This window comes from Peromyscus californicus, unplaced genomic scaffold (assembly GCF_007827085.1).
Source record: "Peromyscus californicus insignis strain IS unplaced genomic scaffold, ASM782708v3 Scaffold_16__1_contigs__length_79575227, whole genome shotgun sequence".
NCBI lineage: Eukaryota > Metazoa > Chordata > Mammalia > Rodentia > Cricetidae > Peromyscus > Peromyscus californicus.
In genome coordinates this window covers 64,468,908-64,488,695 of record NW_026294458.1, presented here as the reverse complement: position 1 = coordinate 64,488,695, position 19,788 = coordinate 64,468,908, and the positions used below count along the sequence as shown (strand labels likewise).

At 34.9% G+C, this 19,788-nt stretch overlaps 1 long non-coding RNA gene across 3 annotated transcripts; it reads left to right on the top strand.

The window, feature by feature from the left end:
- The first annotated feature begins 7,601 nt into the window (after positions 1 to 7,601).
- On the top strand, positions 7,602 to 13,215 carry LOC128112194 (uncharacterized). 3 transcript variants are annotated; one of them, XR_008218907.1, is made up of 5 exons: positions 7,639 to 7,722; positions 8,393 to 8,438; positions 8,557 to 8,794; positions 9,075 to 9,218; positions 11,243 to 13,215. It is a non-coding gene; the product is annotated as an uncharacterized LOC128112194 (long non-coding RNA). The 3 variants fall into 3 exon arrangements; XR_008218906.1 differs by lacking the exon at positions 8,393 to 8,438 and having other exon boundaries at positions 7,602 to 7,722; XR_008218905.1 differs by lacking the exon at positions 7,639 to 7,722 and having other exon boundaries at positions 8,047 to 8,794.
- The last annotated feature ends 6,573 nt before the right edge of the window (positions 13,216 to 19,788 follow it).

Sequence of the window (19,788 nt, the reverse complement as noted above, 5' to 3'; positions counted from 1 at the left end):
CACTTCAAAAAGAAAAATGACAACAGACTGAAGAAAAATTCAAATCAGGCAAACCTAAGCATGCTTCCCAAGTAAGCAATCTTCCTTGAAATAAATCAATTAAAATGTGCCTATTATTATCACTTACATAAAAAAAACCATTGTCCTATAGAACTTACCATGAAATATAACACAATATAAAGACATACATATAATAAATAAAGAATGGGGAAAATATGTGCTGCCAGATAAATGTGCTTTGTTTCTAGACACTGTACACAGTCCTCTGTTTCTTACTCTATTATTTTGTTCAAATTATTTGAACTAGTGATTCATTTAATTCTTTGACAAACATGACAATGTAACTATCTTACTATTTTTTGTCTTTGACATGACCAATATAGAAGGAATAATTGTCTTGTTTGTACCTGTTAGCTTCCATATATCCTACTTATGTTGATATCTAAATGAATAAATTTCTCATTGTAAATGACAGAGCACAGAGTTTTTCATAACTCAGTCACGATGGCTTCATGACTGGAGAACTGGGAGTCTGGTTGTCCATCTCTGTTGACCAGCTGAAGAAAGGAAATTTTAATATTTACCTGAGTTTAATATTCACCTGAGTTTCTCTTTTTTCTCCTGTGGTAAAATAGATATACACTCATGATATTATGTAAAATGCTAAGCAAAGAATTAAATTCTTTAAAACTGAATGTGTATGTGTCAAGTATTTAGATGCACACTAGTATTACCAAAAAAAAATAAAATCCTATTTTATCATGGAGCTGTCTTCTGGATTGGAAAATATGTTCCATTTCACTTCTTGCAAAGATTATAACTAAGAAAAGAGTAAATATGTAAATCTTCAATGAAAGTAAGAATGATATCTGTAGATGTAATCAACCGTCTTATTAAATAAGCAACACAGAGTCAATTCAGAGAAGAAAGCCAAGAGGTCAGAACTAAGAGCCTTACCCTTCATGCTTCAGCCAAGAGAGCTCTCCGAAAAGGGAGCTACTTCCTGTGTGTTTGTCTTTATAGTCTTTCTGTTCTGCCTTCCCATTGGTTGTAAACCCAAACACATGACTGCCTCATCACTGCCTGTCTGTAGAGACTTCCAGATCTTCTATGGTTGGGATTGAGATTAAAGGCGCGTGTCTCCAATGCTGGCTGTATCCTTTTACACACAGAGATCTACCTAGCTCTGTCTACCAAGTGCTGGGATTAAAGGCGTGCGCCACCACCGCCACGCTCTTGCTATGACTCTAATAGCTCTGACCCCCAGGGAACTTTATTTATTAACATACAATTAAAATCACATTTCAGTACAAATAAAATACCACCGTAGATATCCATATGAAACATGTTTGTCTCTTTGTATATAATTGGAAAGCACAGTGATTAAATTTTATGAAGTAAAATTATTCAAATTTGCCTACCTTAACAAAATGTAAGTATACAGATGATAAATTGATAGATAGATAGATGGATAGATAGATAGATAGATAGATAGATAGATAGATAGATAGATAGATAGATGGATTGATGGATAATAGAGCAAGCTTTAGGATTTAAAATACTGAAGCAAGCGAAGTTTTCTGTGTATTTACTTGGAACATAAAATTTAAAGGTGATATATCATCTCATTTCTTTATTACAGTAACGAAAAGTTAATGAAAGTTAATATAATCTTATAAAGATAATAAACTTACTATCTTTGAGGTGATAGGTAAAGCTATAATATGATTTTGTTTGCTTAGTGGACAATGATTAACTTGAAACATGTCAAGTTAAACTTTCAGTAGTATAATAGACATTTTGCAAGATACATCCACTGATGTAATTAAGTTTTCTGAACAAAACAAGCTGAGATTCAGCTTCCCTAGTGGTAGGCAATAGTTAACTTGGGGAATGCCAAGCTAAATTTTCAGTAGTATAATAGATATTATATACTGTCAATCCATTGATGTAATTCAGTTTTCTGAACAATAAAGGCTGAGAATCTGCTTCACCAGTGGCTATAATCATTAAAGCAATTTTTAACAAAAGGAGTTTTGATCCTTAAGGATAAAAAGAGATGAAACTCATTCTTACTAAATATGCTGATGATGCTCTCTTTTTAATGTATATGCGATTTTTAAGTATTATATATTTAAATTTGATATTTTCTATTAAAAACCTGGTTTTTATGTAAAATTCATAATAATGTTTCATTAAAGGATAAATTACTGACTAAGCATCATACATTTTATCAGATGAGTTGTTCATTTGGAGATACATCGCTGAAAGAAAAGTTTCATTAGAAGAATTCATTTTACGAATATTTCCTCTGGGGACCTTAATTTGAAAATATAACAAAGCTGGCTTCTGAGGAGCATTCTGAATTCAGCTGCCAAATGAACCAATTACCCACGTGCAAACTTCTCAACTAATTAAATCCAGCAGAGGAATTTTCTAGCATCGCTTTTGCAAGATAAAGTGCTTATTGGTTTTATTGAACTTCATTTCAGAAATGAAGAAAGTTAGAATCAATGAACACTTTGAAACCAATTCTACAGAACAATGAAGTAGTTGAATTCAGAGTTTATCCCATTGTTTATATGCTGACCACCAGATTTGCTAAATTTGTATGAAGATCTTTCAAGGGAAGCCATAGACCTCTAAACTGCACATGTAAGTAGTTATTCTCAAATAATCATTTCCATTCTAACTGTATTTTTTTCTTACACCATGTGTAAAATACAATATAGATGTATTTGATGGATGATACTATGTCTGGGGTGGGAAGTAGTTCTTCTGTAAGATGTATTTTTTAATGCAACATTCATTAGTATCTACAGTATTAATTTCAGATTTAAAGACTAATTGTTTTTCTAAAGTAAAATATTCAGGAATTTAGGAAAACAAAACAGTTAAAAATTTAGACCTCATTTATTTAGAGACAACAAATACTAATACCTTTGTACAGGGGTATTTCCCCGTGTGTGTGTGTGTGTGTGTGTGTTTGTGTGTGCGCCTTTGTCTCTCTGTGTGTTTGTCATCTCTGTGTGTATGTGTATGTATCTGTCTCTCTCTGTGTGTGTCTGTTTAATGTGAGAAATCCATGGAGTCTATTTAATGAGCAAGGGAATTTATTAGGGGTTAAGTCATGATAGCACAGGTATTTATTTTAGGGTCCAGGAAAGCTGAGCTATGTCCCTTGCTGATCTTCCTCCAAGATCTACCTGGTCAGTCTCAGCATCCAAAATCACAAGGGAGTGAAGTGTGCCACATACTTGCATCCCAGGTCTTGAGAATCCTGAGTGCCCATGACACAGGGGCATGTACTTCAAGGTCACAGGCAGGAGTAATAGTTACCTGCTACTTAGCCACTAGTGGCAGTGCTTTAAGATCATAGCTAGAATAGCTACCCAGTACATCTCCCCTTTTTGTCTAAATAAGAAAATTCTAACCTAAAACAAAACCATATACAATAAGAACGATTATTAAGTGTTGTCCAGGAAAAATAAAGGGTGATGACCTAAACAAAATACAACTACAATCAACAAGAACAATATCAAACAAGAGACATACAGTAGAATCCAGATATGTCTAGACTATATAGGTAATTGGCATGTTGCAGAGATTATTCAAAAAGCTGTCAAATTCTGAAGAATATGAATCTAGTACTTAATATGTTCTAGCTAAGATATGAGAAGATTGTAACTGTTACTGTTAGTCTTCAACACCATCAAAGACCTGAGAAGGAATATAATAATATCTGAGAAAATGGGAAATACACACAAGAAATTTTTGGAAATATTTGATGTTTTCCTTTAATTAAATGGTTGCTACCTTTTAAGCCACAGCTGTCTGAAGCAGCAACTGCAACTCTGTCACTACCAGCAGCAGTTAGGTCTCGAGGGCCATAGCCAGAGGGAAATTTGTTCGCTCCAGCTCCAACTCTCGCAAAGCTATGAAGGGAACTTAACTAAATCTCTCTCCCTCTAAAGAACTCAAGCTCAGATAGTTAGGTCTCAATAGGACTAGGTAGATTCTGCAGCCAGTCTTAGAGTAATGGATAAGGTTGTCTGAGATTCTGGCTAGAAGTATATTATGATGGACCACCTCATCTTGGAACTGTCCTGGAGAGTTTTTAGTCCAAAGTTGATCATTGAGTAATGTTCATGGGCATCCTGGCATCATTCTGGACTGGGTAAAGTCATTGTTGTGGGTCCCCATCTTCCTTCCAGAAGCTCCAGAAACTGCTATTGAAAAGACTTATTCTTTAATTGTGGAAAACTTGAACATTATTAATATCAAAATGAAAAGTTTGAATTTATTCTGCATAGAGAAATGATTCTCTGAAAGTAAGGACAAACATGGAAAGAAATAGAATCTTGATGACAAAGATCCCTAGATTATTGGTTTTCTTCTGTCCCACAGCAGAAGGCTCTTTTGATATGAGACAGAATCTCTTAAATTTTTCTTTTAGCAACATGCTTGAGTTTAGAGGAGAGAGCCACATATCAACTCCAAAGATGGCTTGATTTATAATTGAATCAGGACCACAACTTTTCTAGAGTACAGATGTTAGGTAGTGAGATATTACTCTGTGTATATTGTTACCAATAGGTTCTTTTCTTCTTCTGTAGATGTCTGGGTATCCAAGGTCTTATGATATTTTTTGGAAGATAGGTGTTTCTATTATCCTGTAAAGAAAAAAAAAAACAGAACCCTGTCTCATCCCTTGTTTGTTAAGTTTTTCTTACAACTCATACAATACAAAATGTAGTCATATTGGTGGGTGAGCTATTACTTCTCCTCATCAAGGTTTCTCCTATACAAATCGAAGTTTTATTAATTTTGTTGGTATCCATAGTTTTTTTTCTCCTTTAGAAACAAAGGCAAAATGGTTCTCCAATGTAGGACATGTCCTGGTTTCCATTCCGAGGTCAACATGTCTTTGAAGTAAACCTGTTGGTTTAGCTCAGGAGTTTTTTGTGTCGTCCAATGTCTCTCCATAGCTGTTGTCCTTTTCTCATCGGCATTGAGAAAATTCAAGGTTAATAAAGCATTATGCAATCTATTTCTAGGGGTCAGTGTTACTTCTTCCTGTTTATTTGACATATTCTTTAAAGTTCGATTAGATCTTTCTATGCCTGTTTGTGTGGTATGCCTATAATATGCTTTATATTATAATACTCAAAAATTTGTCTCATTTTATTTGAGGTATATGCTGGAGCCTTAATTTATACAGGTATTCCCATGATGGCCATACTTCTAACAGGTTTACAATCACAGAGTCAGCCTTTTCATAACTCGTAAGAGTTGCCCATTGAAATCCTGAATAGGTGTCAATAGTATGGTGTACATATTTTAATCTTCCAAATTCTGTGAAATGAAACACATTCATCAGCCAAATTTCATTTCTCTGTATACTTTTTGGATTACTTCCTGCAGGTAAAGTAGTTTGGTTATAAAAGGAACAAGTAGGACATTTTTTTTTTACAATTTCCTTGGCTTTTTGCCAAGTGATGGAAAAATCCTTCTTCAAACCCTTGCTATTCACATGGTGTTTCTTATGAAATTCTGAGGCTTCTAGCACATTACCTATTAATAACTGATCAGTCGCATTATTACCTTGTTCTAGGGTACCTGGCAGACCTGTATGAGACCTGATATATATATATCCCTATTTCTGATGTTTTCCTGTGATTGTATAGAGAAGCTAAATCCATATTATCAGGAAAAAATTCAACAGTTTGAATATGTAAAACAACATTCTCTGCATATTGAGAGTCGATGACTGTATTGAGCAGTTCCATGAAGTCCATTAGTACCATAAGAATGGCATACAGTTCTGCCATTTTTCAGAATTGTGGGACCTTTGAATCACTTTACTTAAGTGTCCTGATTTATATCCTGCCTTTTCTGATTTATTTGCATCAGTTTAGAATATGAGGACTCCAGAGTTTGGCTTTTGCCATACAATGTGAAGAAGAACCCATCCAGTTCTTTAAAAAAAAAATTCTATTCTCTTGCTTTTGGGAAAACAATTGTTAATCTCTCCCAAAAAGATACTGCAGGCTCTTTGCCAGTATTCATTATCTTTCCATAAGGAGGAAAACTTCTCATTAGTTAAGGGTACTACAATATTCACTGAGTCTGTTCCTGTCAATTGATGAAGTCTTAATTTTCATTTTAGAAACAAATCAGAAATCTTTTTCACATAAGTTTTAAATTTCTTACATAATTTACATGGTAGAAATATCTATTCCAATATAATATCTTCCCCTTCTGCATCAAAATCCCTGTGGGGTATTGTCTAGAAGGTAATATGACTAGAATGCAGTTAAGTTCGGGAATCACACAATCCACATGTGCTTCTCATATTTTTTTTCTACTAGAACCAATTCTTTCTCAGATTCAGCTGATAATTCTCTTGGACTATTTAAGTCCTTGTCTCCATTTAGGATATTAGCCAAATTTACTCGTTCATCTTTAGGTATTCAATGATAGCCTATAAGTTGGAAATGCTTCCTAACAATTTTTTTTTTCAAAATCATTAAGAGTTTTCAATCAATCTGTGCTGAGTGATACCTTTTGAGGTTTAATTTTTTGGAGATCTACCTTATATCCAAAGTAATTAATATAATTTCCTCTTTGTATCTTCTCAGAAGGGACTTCCTTAATTATTTTTAAATCTCTCATATGAATAGGGTGCAAGGTCTATTCTACATATGGCTCAAATGTTTATTACCTGCTGACTTCTCACAGATAGTGACAGCATAAGCCATTTTAAAAGAGCCACCCAGTAATGTTACGACTTGTATGTCCTGTCCCTTTGCTTATTACTTTCTTTGTTATCTTTACTGAGAGATACTTCCAGAGCTTGAAATCGATTGGCTACTGCCTTTCACAGCACTGGAACCTCCTCTGTTGTAAAGGATTCCAGAGATTTCATGGATTCATACAATTTTTTATGTTCTTCTGAAACATTTGATTCCACAGACTTTATTTTATTAATTAGTGATGATATTTCCTCCTTATAAAGTATCTGAATCACATTAAGATTGCTCTGAAGAGTTATTGTTTTAACCACTAAGTATTCATACTTATTATCCATACAACTAAATCTGGTTGTCCAGTTATTATTAATGGACTGAAGTTCTTGTAGTAAGTTACCAGATTCCAAAGAAAGAATCCTTTATTTAAGTCTTCATTACTACCTACTAAGGCCTGTATCAGTCCCATTAATGTCTCACTTTTGCTGTTATTATTAAGCCAATATTTCAATGATAAGATGTGAACCACTATGCTAATTGCCATTATAGTGAACATCATATACATTCTAGGAAGGTCCTATATGTTCCCTAAAATTTCATTCATAAGGCAAACAACAGGGGTTTTAAATTCCTATGCTGTGATGTTTTCTGCCATTTTTTTGAGAAATATTCAAAATTTGTAAAGAAAAATTTTATTAACTTGTTTATTTATTAATCAGTTTAAGGTGTAAAATTACTGAATAATTGTACCTTAAAGGGAATTCTTGAGAGCTGGTATCCCAGTTCTCTTGATGGTTTTTCAGGTGTAGTATCACGGTTCGGCCAGCAGGGGTCAGACCTGTAGTGCCGAAACAGGTAATGAAGTGTGATCTGAAGACCTTGACCTATTTTGGGTTTAAAACAGTTACCAAGCAAATCCTACTGTAGTGCCGCCACAACTGGCTCCATGGAGACTTGGGCCGAACTCAAGCGGGTAGGTGGGCACCGGTGGGGGGTGGCGGGGAAGACTGCACATGGCAAATGAAGCTGCAGGGCGGGGGTTCAGCCTGCCACGAAGCTGTGCCCCCTCTCTCTTATACTCCCATGCACTAGTTGTAAGCAGTGGGAGTAATAAGAGATGCAGCAGCATAAACTGGCTACTCTGGGAGCTGTTTGGGTACTTAGCAGCATGTATGGGATCTGGCAGGGGCATGAGGTTTTTGCCACATGACTTGGGAGGGAAAGAGGGAGGGAGGGAGAGAGGGAGGGAGGGAGGGAGGGAGGGAGGAAGGGAGGGAGGGGTATGTGCATGGTTAGAAAACAGGGATCTGACCTTGTGCAATTGGGAATGGTGCTGTCCTTAGAGAAAAGCCTGGAAAAAGAACTTTCATTTTATTAAAGGAGATTGAGTACTTAAGCAGAAATGTTCTTTCGTGAGACTGATTTACAACAAATTAAACTGAATGTGACTCATGCAGTGTTTTTGCAGCCAACCTTCTTCATAATCAAAATAGTAAAGACGTGTTTTACGTTGCTCTTCAGGTTGAGAAAAGGCAGGACCATTGCAAATTCTGAGACAGTAACAATCTCTTGCTGAAATGAAAGCACTAAATTTGCTGCTCAGAGGCTGTCATTCTATAATTAACCATTTGCCTTTTCATTAGTCATTAGCAAAGCATCTCTTCAGTGAAGAGCTGTCGAAGATACATGGTACACCTTCATATTATTCTTATGATAATTTGATTATAAAGTAGTGCTAGAATGTTAAATGCCATGATAACATTGATATTTCTATCTTGTTTGTTCTGTTTCTATTTTTATATTTTAGGACAAAGAGCAAAGTGTAAACTGGTTTTGCTGCAAATCAGCTTGCAAAGCAACATGACTTTTATGGCCACATGGTACTGAATTGCTTAAAAAGGATGGGTAATTTCCTTGTTTAACTGAATAAATTACGTCTTGGCCTAGATACTAAACTCTCTAGGTAGGATTGACAGAGGAACAGTGGAGTAACCTCAAATTTGATGGACACTTTCTGTCTCTCCTCAGATGGCTGTATGTCAGAAGTAAGTATACCAGATGCTCATGGTCAACCAGGTTCTTTTTCTAAGTCAATGAGCTTCATGCTCTTGTTTCATAAATTTAAAAATTGAAATTCATAGACAACAGATGACTAATTTTAGAAAGAAACTTATAAATTTATGTGTGAGAGCTTAAGCTAAATAGGAAAAAAGGAGGACCAGGTTACTGGAAATGGGTTACTGTCAAGCAGAAAATAGGTTAATGATTGGAAAGTTTTTCAGTCCAATTGGCTCATCCTCAATGCTTCCCATTGTCATTTCTCAGGTCACATCACAACAAGGGGTTAGCTTCCAGGCAGGGATAAAAGATAACAAGGGAAACCTGAGAAACCGAAGCTCACCTCCCACCTTGTTGACCCCAGCCAGAACATTCTTGGAACAATGCATTCCAATCAATCAGTCTTTGGAGGTAGGACTTCTTTTTGGGAGCTATTGTTCTCAGACCCCACCCCACTCCTACTAAGCATCCCATTTTGTGCATGTGGGGGTCAAAATATTATTCATTAAATACAGTAAAGTCCCTCATAGCATAAACTATCATTCCTGGAATCTAGTGTCAATGAAGCCAAGTAGTAGATATGACCTTAGGCTTAAATATAGAGGAACAGCTGGCAAAGGCAACTAAGAAAAAAAAACTCCTTGATAATATCAAAACTATTACTCATCATGATCTTTATCTAAATATTTCTTTTCATGTCTTATATACCCAACATAACATTTACATATGATATATGTTACTGTATCTAAAATTAAGTAACTGTGAAGATAGGTTGGCCTAATGGAGTGGTTAACAAATGGAACAAGCATATCTAAATTAATTAATATTTACATATTTCAGTTAGATTGATCATAATTCTCTGCAGTGTTTCTATCACCTTTAAATTTTATTTTCAAGCCCTGGAGGGTCTTTTGCCTTTCTAGCTGCCTTGTATTTTTTTATTTATTTTTTAATTTGTTTGTCTTGTTTTTGTCATTGCTTTTTTGTTTATTATCTGTAGGTTTATTCTCCTTTATTTCACTGAATACCTTCTTATATTTTCTTTAAATTCCTGAATTATTTGATGAAGTTTATTGTTTCAAGATATTTGATTACACTGTGTAAAGATATGTCTCTCTGACTGGTTTAATAAAGAGCTGAATGGCCAACAGCTAGGCAGAAGATGATGGGAGAAGAAGGGTAGAGTTGCCAGGAGATGCCATGAGATGCTGAGAGAGCAGAATGGGCACTTTGTAGATGAGTTAAATGAGCCTCGGAGGTAGCACATAGATTAACATAAATGGGTCAATTTAAGTTATAAGAGCTAGCTGAAAACAAGCCTAAGCTATAAGCCAAGCTTTCATAATTAATAAGAAATCTCTGTGTGGTTATTTGGGAGCTGGCTGATGGGACAGAAAAATCTGACTACAGGTTCTGATTGTTATTTTAAAATCTGTTCCCTGGTGTTCATCTAGATAATTATTATTGGCAAATATTTTGATAAGACATTAGATTTTGGATAGAAGTTACTGGGGTCATATTACAAATTGCTGGTATTTTCATAATGAGATCTGAACATGGGGACTTTTTTACTAATTCTAAGTCTGCAGATTGGGAAAGAAGAGACCAGGTGCAGGTAGGTTGGGCCTAAAGATACTAAATGGCTCAGATGAAATGAAGTAAGGTGAATAGATAGTACCTGAATAGTGTATAGAATGTGTCTCCTTGCCCAAGACTAGTGTGGGAGAAGTTATGGCTGAATAGAAATGGAATACACGTCATGGAAGTGGCCTGTGGGTTGAATGGTAGTTAGAGAGGGCCATGGCTAATTTTTAGAGATTTGATGTGGCACTGGTAGGGGAAGCTGGAATAGAATGTTGGATCTTGGCTAAATCTGGGGAGTTGGTAAGTGTGTGTTAATGGAGAGGGTCAGAGAGACTCTCCAGGCTAGACCCTGGAGAAGTGTATGTTAGATCTGTTGGACGAAGAAGTTGGTTGCAGAGCAAAAGGTACCTGTGAGTGGTGGCAGATAGAATGCCTAGATAGACTCTGGAGAAGGATGTGAGATATTTCTTAACATCAAATTTAACCAACATGTGTAGTTTTTGGATGGTTTTGCATTTTAACTGAAGAAGCTTCTTGTTTATGCCTTTACAAATGATTCCATTGCCCAGGACTTTGTTAAACATGCAAGCAAAATCAGTTGGGGAACAGTAAATGTTTCTCTGAATTTTTTAAAATATGTACAATTTAGCTGTTAGCAGACATAAAGTCTGCTAGAATACCTTTTGGAAAACTCATTTTCCATATTCATGTATTTGCTGACATTGTATGCATTTCCTCCCAAAGTATACTGAGTGTCTCTCCATCTTCTTTTCTCCTTTCACCCCACAGAATGATTCATGGTAGGGTTATTTGATAATATGTATGTTTTTTTTTTTCTAAATTTATTTTAGAAGCTGTGGAGTACATCATCGCAAAGAAGACACATCACTAGGCAGAGATGGCATGGCAGTGGGACTGGTACCTGGCTGATTATATTTCATCTGAATTCAGAAAACACAGGACAAGAAGTGGATCATGTTATAAAACCTTAAGACCCATGTCAAGTAATATACTTCTTCCAGCCAGGCTTCACATGAAAGTCCCATTGCCTTTACAAACAGTACCACTACCTGGGGACTATGGGTTGAAACATGAACCTGCAGGGAACATTTTGTATTAGAAAAACAGAATGAAACAATTATTATTTCAATATCATGCTACAAATTGCCTAGCAACTTTGTAACTCTCTACTCATTTAATCATTGAATAAATCATGTAGTCATATTTTGCAGAGAGACAATCATGGTCGAATGGACCTTAAGCAGTCTGCCTGCTATTATTCAAATAGTACTTAACAAGATGAGAGTTTTGACCTAGAGAACCTAGCTTCTAAGTCCACACTCTTAAATACATTGAACTGTACTCTGTCTACACTATTATGAAGTGGCTTTAAAGGACTTTCAATGATGTTAGTGTGACTTTGCCAGCATCCTCTTCTCTCCTGATGGATTTGGGGAAGCAAAATAGTGAAAATGAACTTCAGCATAGACTGACTTGTGTAAAATGGGCAGAATTTTAATTGCAGTTATTATTGAGCAATACTGATCTTTGAAAATGTTTTATGTTTTTTATAATTTCACAAATGACTGGTATATTTACATTATTTCTCCCCTCTTCTTCAAAGTCACCCCCTGATTTTCCCACTCTCTCAAATTTATATCCTCTTCCTCAGTTATTATCACTTTACACACAAAACAAAACAAAACAAGCCTATTGCGTCCACTTAGTTTTGTCTGTATGTACACACTCTATTTTAACTGTATCTGTGTTATCTCTCAAAATGAAGTGATATGGCATAGTTAGACAGAATAATATTCAAAACTCTTTGATTTTTCTAGTAAACAAGAAATTTCTTTCACACAAGTTTTAAGTCTTCAGTGTTTTGGGCAGAATTAATTTACTTTCAATGCAGTGAAAATTGTGATAAATAATTTATTTAGGTTTTCCTCAAGCATAAATCTCAGTTTTACACATTTGTCTCTGTTCTTCATGTTAGGAAAATCACTGTCACTCTGATCATCTAATATCCTAATTATGAGCTTGTTTCTGGTTGTCTTGTCAGGCTCCCTACTGCTATAATTGTATTCATTATTCAATCTTTCGTACAAGACTAAATGTAAACTCACGAAACAGAGCAGACTGTCTGATAAACTAATCCTCTCTAACTTTGGAAATCATAGCCTTAAGATGTCCATAATGTTTATTTACTGAAAATGCTCCAGCTTTGTCCCAGTGTGTGCACTCCAGAGGGAGACTGTAAGAGTCATCTTGTGAACACAGGTAATAATGCTTAGTGGAATGAATATCTGATTACGATTGAGTATAATAATATCTATCTCTTAAATAAGATTGCTTATTTTTCCCTCAGTAATACAAAGCAACACATGGCACAGTCCAGTGCAATATTCCACTCCTAGTAAATGTAGATGTTGTAATACATCATCATGGTAACATCTTATTTAAACCTCTTCACTGTATTGTAAAACAAAGTATTTTGTTCAAGCACTTTGATATATGAACCTAAGAATAAATATGACAAGTATCATTAATTGAGCTCTTGCTCAATTAATGTAATTTATTTTCTGCTTTCAGTTTCCACATCCACTAATATCTCTTCTACATTTTGTAAACTATTGTTAATTTTGTACAACGCCAATGGTTCTATGTGGATTTTTTTTTACTTCAGATTTATTTAATTCATTAATTTTAAGATGTTTTCTTTTTACAGGTCTTCTTACTTAAACAACTAAGTATTTAAACCCTTTGTGTATGTTTGTCTATGTGATTTAATTTTAATTAAAAGATAATTACATTTTTACCTTTATTCACTGTCTTTCCTCTACTTCAATGGCTCTCAACCTTCCTAATGCTGTGACCTTTTTATATAGTGCCTCCTCTTGTGGTGATCCAACCATAAAATTAGTTTGTTGCTACAACATAACCATAATTTTGCTACTGTTATAAAGCGCAGTATAAATATCAGATATACAGGATATCTATATATGACCTCCATAAAGGTTGCAACCCACACATTAAGAATCAGTTCATTGCCGGGCGGTGGTGGCGCACGGCCGGGCGGTGGTGGCACACGCCTTTAATCCCAGCACTCGGGAGGCAGAGCCAGGCGGATCTCTGTGAGTTCGAGGCCAGCCTGGACTACCAAGTGAGTTCCAGGAAAGGCGCAAAGCTACACAGAGAAACCCTGTCTCGAAAAACAAAAAAAAAAAAAAAGAACCAGTTCATTCTAATCCCTCCTGTGGCTCAACTCCTCCTCAAATTGATTGTCCCTTTTCTTTGATTTTTATTGTTATATATAATATTTCATATATATATATATATGTACATAAATATATAAATATCAACCTCCTGAATCCATTTAATATTGCTTATGCATATGATTTCAGGGCTAACCTTTTGGTATTGGATATCCGGTTGAGGGGTTCTTCCCAAAGAAGGACTGAATTGCCCTTTCTTTGCCATTGTATATTGCCTGAAGATTTTTTTTCCTATGAGTGGTTTCCAGTATAACCTCTGGTGAGAAAACAACAACAACAAAATGTGTTATAAGTATGGAAAAGAAATGGTTCATTTACTTATTTCATACATATATGATGTAGCTCAGCCTTTCCACTCCAATATTTAAACTCAGAGTATGAATTCATCAATGAAACACTTATTCTTGAATTTTCAAGTCATGTTTATACAGGGAAAAAAATCATATGAAAATAATTAAGCAACACATGGAAAGGGAGGACTGAAATATGCACAACCATCAAAGCCATGATAGGGAAGAAAGATGTCAGACATAATGTACTATAGCTTATTTCAGTTCATATTGTTTTTGTAAACAGTCAGAACTGTGAGGATCTAGAACAGTTCAACTGAGATTTGGGAATAATGGTGAGTTAAAAGAGTTATTTGTTCCTTTGGAGCACTGTATTACTTCTGTAATTATTGCAGTTATAACTAAGTTATGTAAATATATTAATATATTTATTTAAATGAGTGAATAACTAATAAAAATACTATAGCTGAACTGAAAGAAATATGCTCATGTTTCTGAATATCCTATTCTTTGACATTGAGCTACTTTGTTATAATGTAGCCTCTTACTTATTTTTGCTCTTTTTTAATGAAAATATGTTCATTTAAATTTCCATCATTTTTTAAATCAAATGAAAGTTTTTGCTAATAAGAAACTATCTTAAGTTTCAATATGCTCTTTCTATCTCACAATTTGTCTGAAAGTTTTTTTCTTCACTTAGTATACACCAGACATTGCATGCAGTATAATAAGATATTTCTTGTGGCTTTATTCTCTCTAAAACATATTTTATGATACTTTTTGTAAACCATCAATATAAAAATAAATTGAATTGAGCTAGTTATAGCTCTATCTGAAAAGAATATACTTGAAAAGAATTTTTGTTCGAAAGATAATGAGCAGGTACTTATATTTGTATTATTACATTCAGGATAGTACACACAAATTTTTCAAAAACACGAATATAAAATACATTACTACTCCATTTGGAAATGTTCTAACTTATTCATAATTTGTCTTCCCCTCAAATTATTATTTTCTAGAATTTGAGAACGTTAAAATACAAATTCTATACTAAACTTCTACAGGAACAACACTAGTGTTTTTGTCATTAAGAAGGTAACTTTACCCTGGATGAGGTGGGAATAGGAGGTAAGCTGGGGGGAAGGAGAGGGGGGCGGGAGGGGGGAGAACAAAGGAATCCGTGGCTGATATGTAGAACTGAATTGTATTGTAAAATAAAATTAAATTAAATTAAAAAAAGAAGGTAACTTTGCAATGGTGATTTAAATGTATGTCAAATATTGCTTTGGTCAAATGTATATATATTTTCACATTCTGTTTGCTTGAGATTGTACCTCTATCCTGCATCATATCATTTTGCCTTCACAGAAGATTTCCAGGCTAAAAAGAAAATATATGCTCAAAATTAACTATGTATAATTTATTTTCAAACATCTATTTCATTAAATAAGATAAATTCTATTTTATTAAAAATATATAATAAATACCAGAATTTAAATAAAAGTAAATCCTAGTTTATTAAATAAAAGTACAATCATTTCATGTGTAACTCTTACATTTGGAATGAAAGTGAAAACTAGCTTTCATAAATATGTACTTCATTCTCAAGTGATTATGATTTAATAATTATTATTCATATTTGAGTACATAGTACAATTAAATCTTCCAAAGTAAAATAATACAGGGATAATATTTCTTCTCATGTCTGAAATATATATATATATATATACGTATATAAATATATATACGTATATATATATATATGTTTGGCTTTTTTTCATTAAATCATAATTATTTTGTAGATTAATGAATATAGCAATATACAATAAAATACACAAAGCATTTATTTATTTATTCATTTTAGAAAAACAGAAACTAAGAGGCAGGTAAGTCTAGGCTGTGAATAATCCCAGGAAAAGCTGATTTTACCATGTTTCCATGTTTCTTTATCTTAATTGTTTTAGTTTGTTTCTGTTTCAATGTGATAATCTACATACCATAAACAATTTGCTGGGGTGAAGAGCAGGGAATTTTTATTTTTTAAATTGGCCATCAATATTTTTTCTTTTTTTTATTATGGAATTTTTTAACTTATTTTACATACCAGTCAAAGATACCCCTCCAGCCTCCCTGTTCCAACCTACCCCTCTCATTCCCTCCTACAAGAAGGCAAGGCCTCCCATGGGGAGGTACATTTAGTAGAGGCAGGTCCAAATCCTTCCCCCACCTCAAGGCTGGGCCAGGTGTCCCATCATTGGTAGTAGGCTTCAAAATCCTGCTCATGCACCAGGGATGGATTCTGATCCAACTGCAAAGGGGCCCCTTAAGCAGATCAAGCTACACAACTGTCTCGCCTATGCAGAGGGCCTAGTCCAGTCTCATGCAGGCTCCACAGGTGTTGGTCTAAATTTCATGAGTGCCCAAGAGTTTGGTTTGATTGTCTTTGTAGGTTTCCCCATCATGATCTTGATGTCCCTTGCTCATAGAATCGCTCTCTGTCTTCGACTGGATTCCTAGAGCTCAGCCTGGTGTTTGGCTTTGGATCTCTGCATTGCTTCCATCAGTTACTGGAGAAAAGCTCTATGATGACAGTTTACAGATTACAGTTAATCTCTGAGGCCAATCAGAAAGGACAGCAGGTGGTAACCTGGAGGCAAAAACTGACTTAGGCAGAAACAATTGATGAGCACTTCTTATTAGATTGTGCACATAAGGGCTAAAACCACCTGCCCTGGATGGCACCACCAAAAAAAGTTGGGTCATGTTACATCAACTACCACTCAAGACAATGCCCACAGACATGTCATGAGACTAATCTCATACAAACAAGTTTCTAATTGGGCTCCCCTCTACCCAGATGGGTCATATATCTATATAGATGAAACAATTAAAAGATTATTCTAAAATTGAAAGCAGTGATGGATTCACAAAATCTTCACATATACTGGATTAAAAAACAAAACAAAACATTGAATTATGGAAATGAATAAATTTTTGTCCCATATTAATTATTTATTAAAAATTATTTCATTTTAAAATTATGTTTTTAATTGCCTTCTAAATTCTATTTCATCACTAATACCTAACACAGATCTCCTGATATGTCTTTCCTTACTGAGGTATCTTTTTTCTGTGTTATGGGTTAATTGCTAGGCAGATCTAGCTTTCCAAGTTCAATCCTTACAATGTTCATCAGTTATAACTTGATTATTGGTGTGATCTGAATGTGAAATGCCTCCAGTATGCTTGTGTGTTTTAACACTTTGTTCCCAGTTGGAGATGATGACTTGCTGAAGGAAATGGGTTACTGAAATGAGTCTTGTACTTTTATCATCTTATACCATATTCTTCCCACTCCAAGGAGGCCCCCCCAAAATCTCTTCATTAAACTGTGAACAATAAGAATAAGTTACAATCAATAATTTAGAAACATAGAGGGTATGTCATGGAAAACCTAGCATGGAATGGGGACCTGGCCCAAGAGACAAGTAACATGTACCATTGGTATAATAGTATACCTGAAAATGTAGCGATGGCCAAGAGTACTGGAACTGATTGTGGGAGTAATGTTAACAGCCATCTTGTGATCCTTCTATCATGGTTTCCATTTTATTCTGCATCATTTCCCTCCTGAAACTTAAGGAAAAGCAAAACCACAATGACAAGAAACTGTCACCCTTAAATTGCTGCTTATTGGGTAATCATTCACTCAAATGAGAAGGATCGCTAATTTAAAATTTTGGTACCAAGAACTGTGATCATTGTTGTGATAAAATGGTCATGTGTTTCATAGACTCTTACATGTAATTTTGTTGGAAAATGTGGAAGATTTTTAATCTATAAAATTGTTCTGGAGAGAATATGAACACAGTCAGCCTTGCTTAGGGGAATTTTCAAACCCAATTACAGAAAGAATTAAGCAAGAAGTTGGCCATGTTACATTCTTCCACAGAATCTGGCTTTAATGTGCCCCTGTTCTAATGATCTCAGTGAGTCTGAATAAAAAGAGTAATGGACAATTTGTTAGTCAGAGAAAAATCATGATACAGAAGAGCATTGATACTGTTATGTGTACTGCCCACTGCAGGTAAACAATAAAAGAGAAACAAGTGATAAAATATAGGAAAGGTGATGACTCTGACAATGAAAGTAGTGAGTTTAAAGACAGGGAAAATGTAGGTGAGAAAGCAGATGTATTTGTTCCAGAGATTAGCTCTATTAAGAAAGAAAGCAGCGATCTGTGCTGGAAAAACAGAAAAATTGTCATAGAGAAAAAACAAACAAACAAAATCACCATTAAATTCTCCGACTTGTGAGAAGACACATTCATTTGAAAGATTTGAGTCTGTACCAAAAATGGGTTTTCTGATTAAAAAAAAAAAATTTGACTAAGAACGTATTGCTTTGTTCTATTATTTTCCGTCAGTTATATCTGGGAAACCATGCAGAGGCCAATATAGATTTGGCTCATAGAGGTCCAGCTCCATGTCCAGATAGCAATAGAACTTGACTGTTTCTTAATCAGTTTCTCTATTTTCTTATTAAATCAATGTTGAACAGATTTATATTTATTTCAGTCATTAATTTGAAGACAAGCCACATTTGGTCTGTTGTAGTTGTCTAGTTTCTCTAAGCAGCCCGGTTTGGAAAACTTGAGGCTAACATTTCCTAATTGGGATATTAAACTTTTCCAGTTTTTTTTTTCCAATTTTCCTGCCTTTGATTTCTGCTGAAAAAGAAATGCTTTTTTTTTCCCTAAGGAGGGGATTATTCCTACGAAATGGCCTATCTATTTCATTTTATTTCTCCAGTTCAATGTGTTTAACACTACCAATTTTGTCTCTGCCACTCTGCTTTGCATTTAAAGCATGGTCTATCATTTCTTTCCCAGTTCCTCTCTGCTTACTTTAATGCAGTGACTTTGATGCTTAAAAATTCATTTTCTGATGATCACACATACTGACAAAAATGTAAAGTAAATCTTCATCTTTCTATGCAAACTCCTGTCCATGCTAAGGCTATGATTTCATAAATTAGACTGACAACGTTTAATCTTCAAATGCAGTAATGTTAGGGCAGTATAAAATTTAAATTAAAAAAATACTAAATACAAATAAAATCCTGGTATATTAAAGGTAATCAATGCAGATATTATTAAAGATAATCAAACAATGAGAGTGAGGAAAAGCAGGATGAGAGAAAATACTAGCAGGGACAGTTAAAAATAAGGCCATTTGAGGGGTTTTGTTAAAACCTAATTTCCTAACTTAAATATATATATGGAGGAGATATAAATGAAATCACCAAATAATAGGAGAGTTGAGCCCCAACTGGACACATCTCATCACCAAGTGAAGCTTCTAGTATCAGGAAGGATTATATCACAGAATTTATGGCCAAAAGGGCACCAGTGAAACCCACAGTTATGTGATGTTTCCAGGAGATTAATATATTCCATCCTGCAAGTTAGCTCCCTAAGAAGAAAAGTAAATGACTCAAAACAGCTTCAAGAAGTCCCTAAAACTGACCAGATTCACTAGCTGCCCCCCTCCCTCCCCCCCTCCCCCGGCCAGAGTAAGCAATAAAAGCTGAGAATCTCAGACAAGACAAGCTGCCAAGAGGACTCTCAGACCAGCCCACCTGCCTGGGAAATGCGGAAAGCAGCTGAGCAGCCTGGAAGAGGCTGCCTCAGTCACTAGGAAAGGACACTCTTCAGCGTTGAGCTGCCTGCTGCGTAGTACTTCTGATTTTCTTCCTCTACAGTTGATTGAGTTCTTTTGATATGATATATATTAATCCTTTACCTCTTCAGATCTAGCAAATATTTTC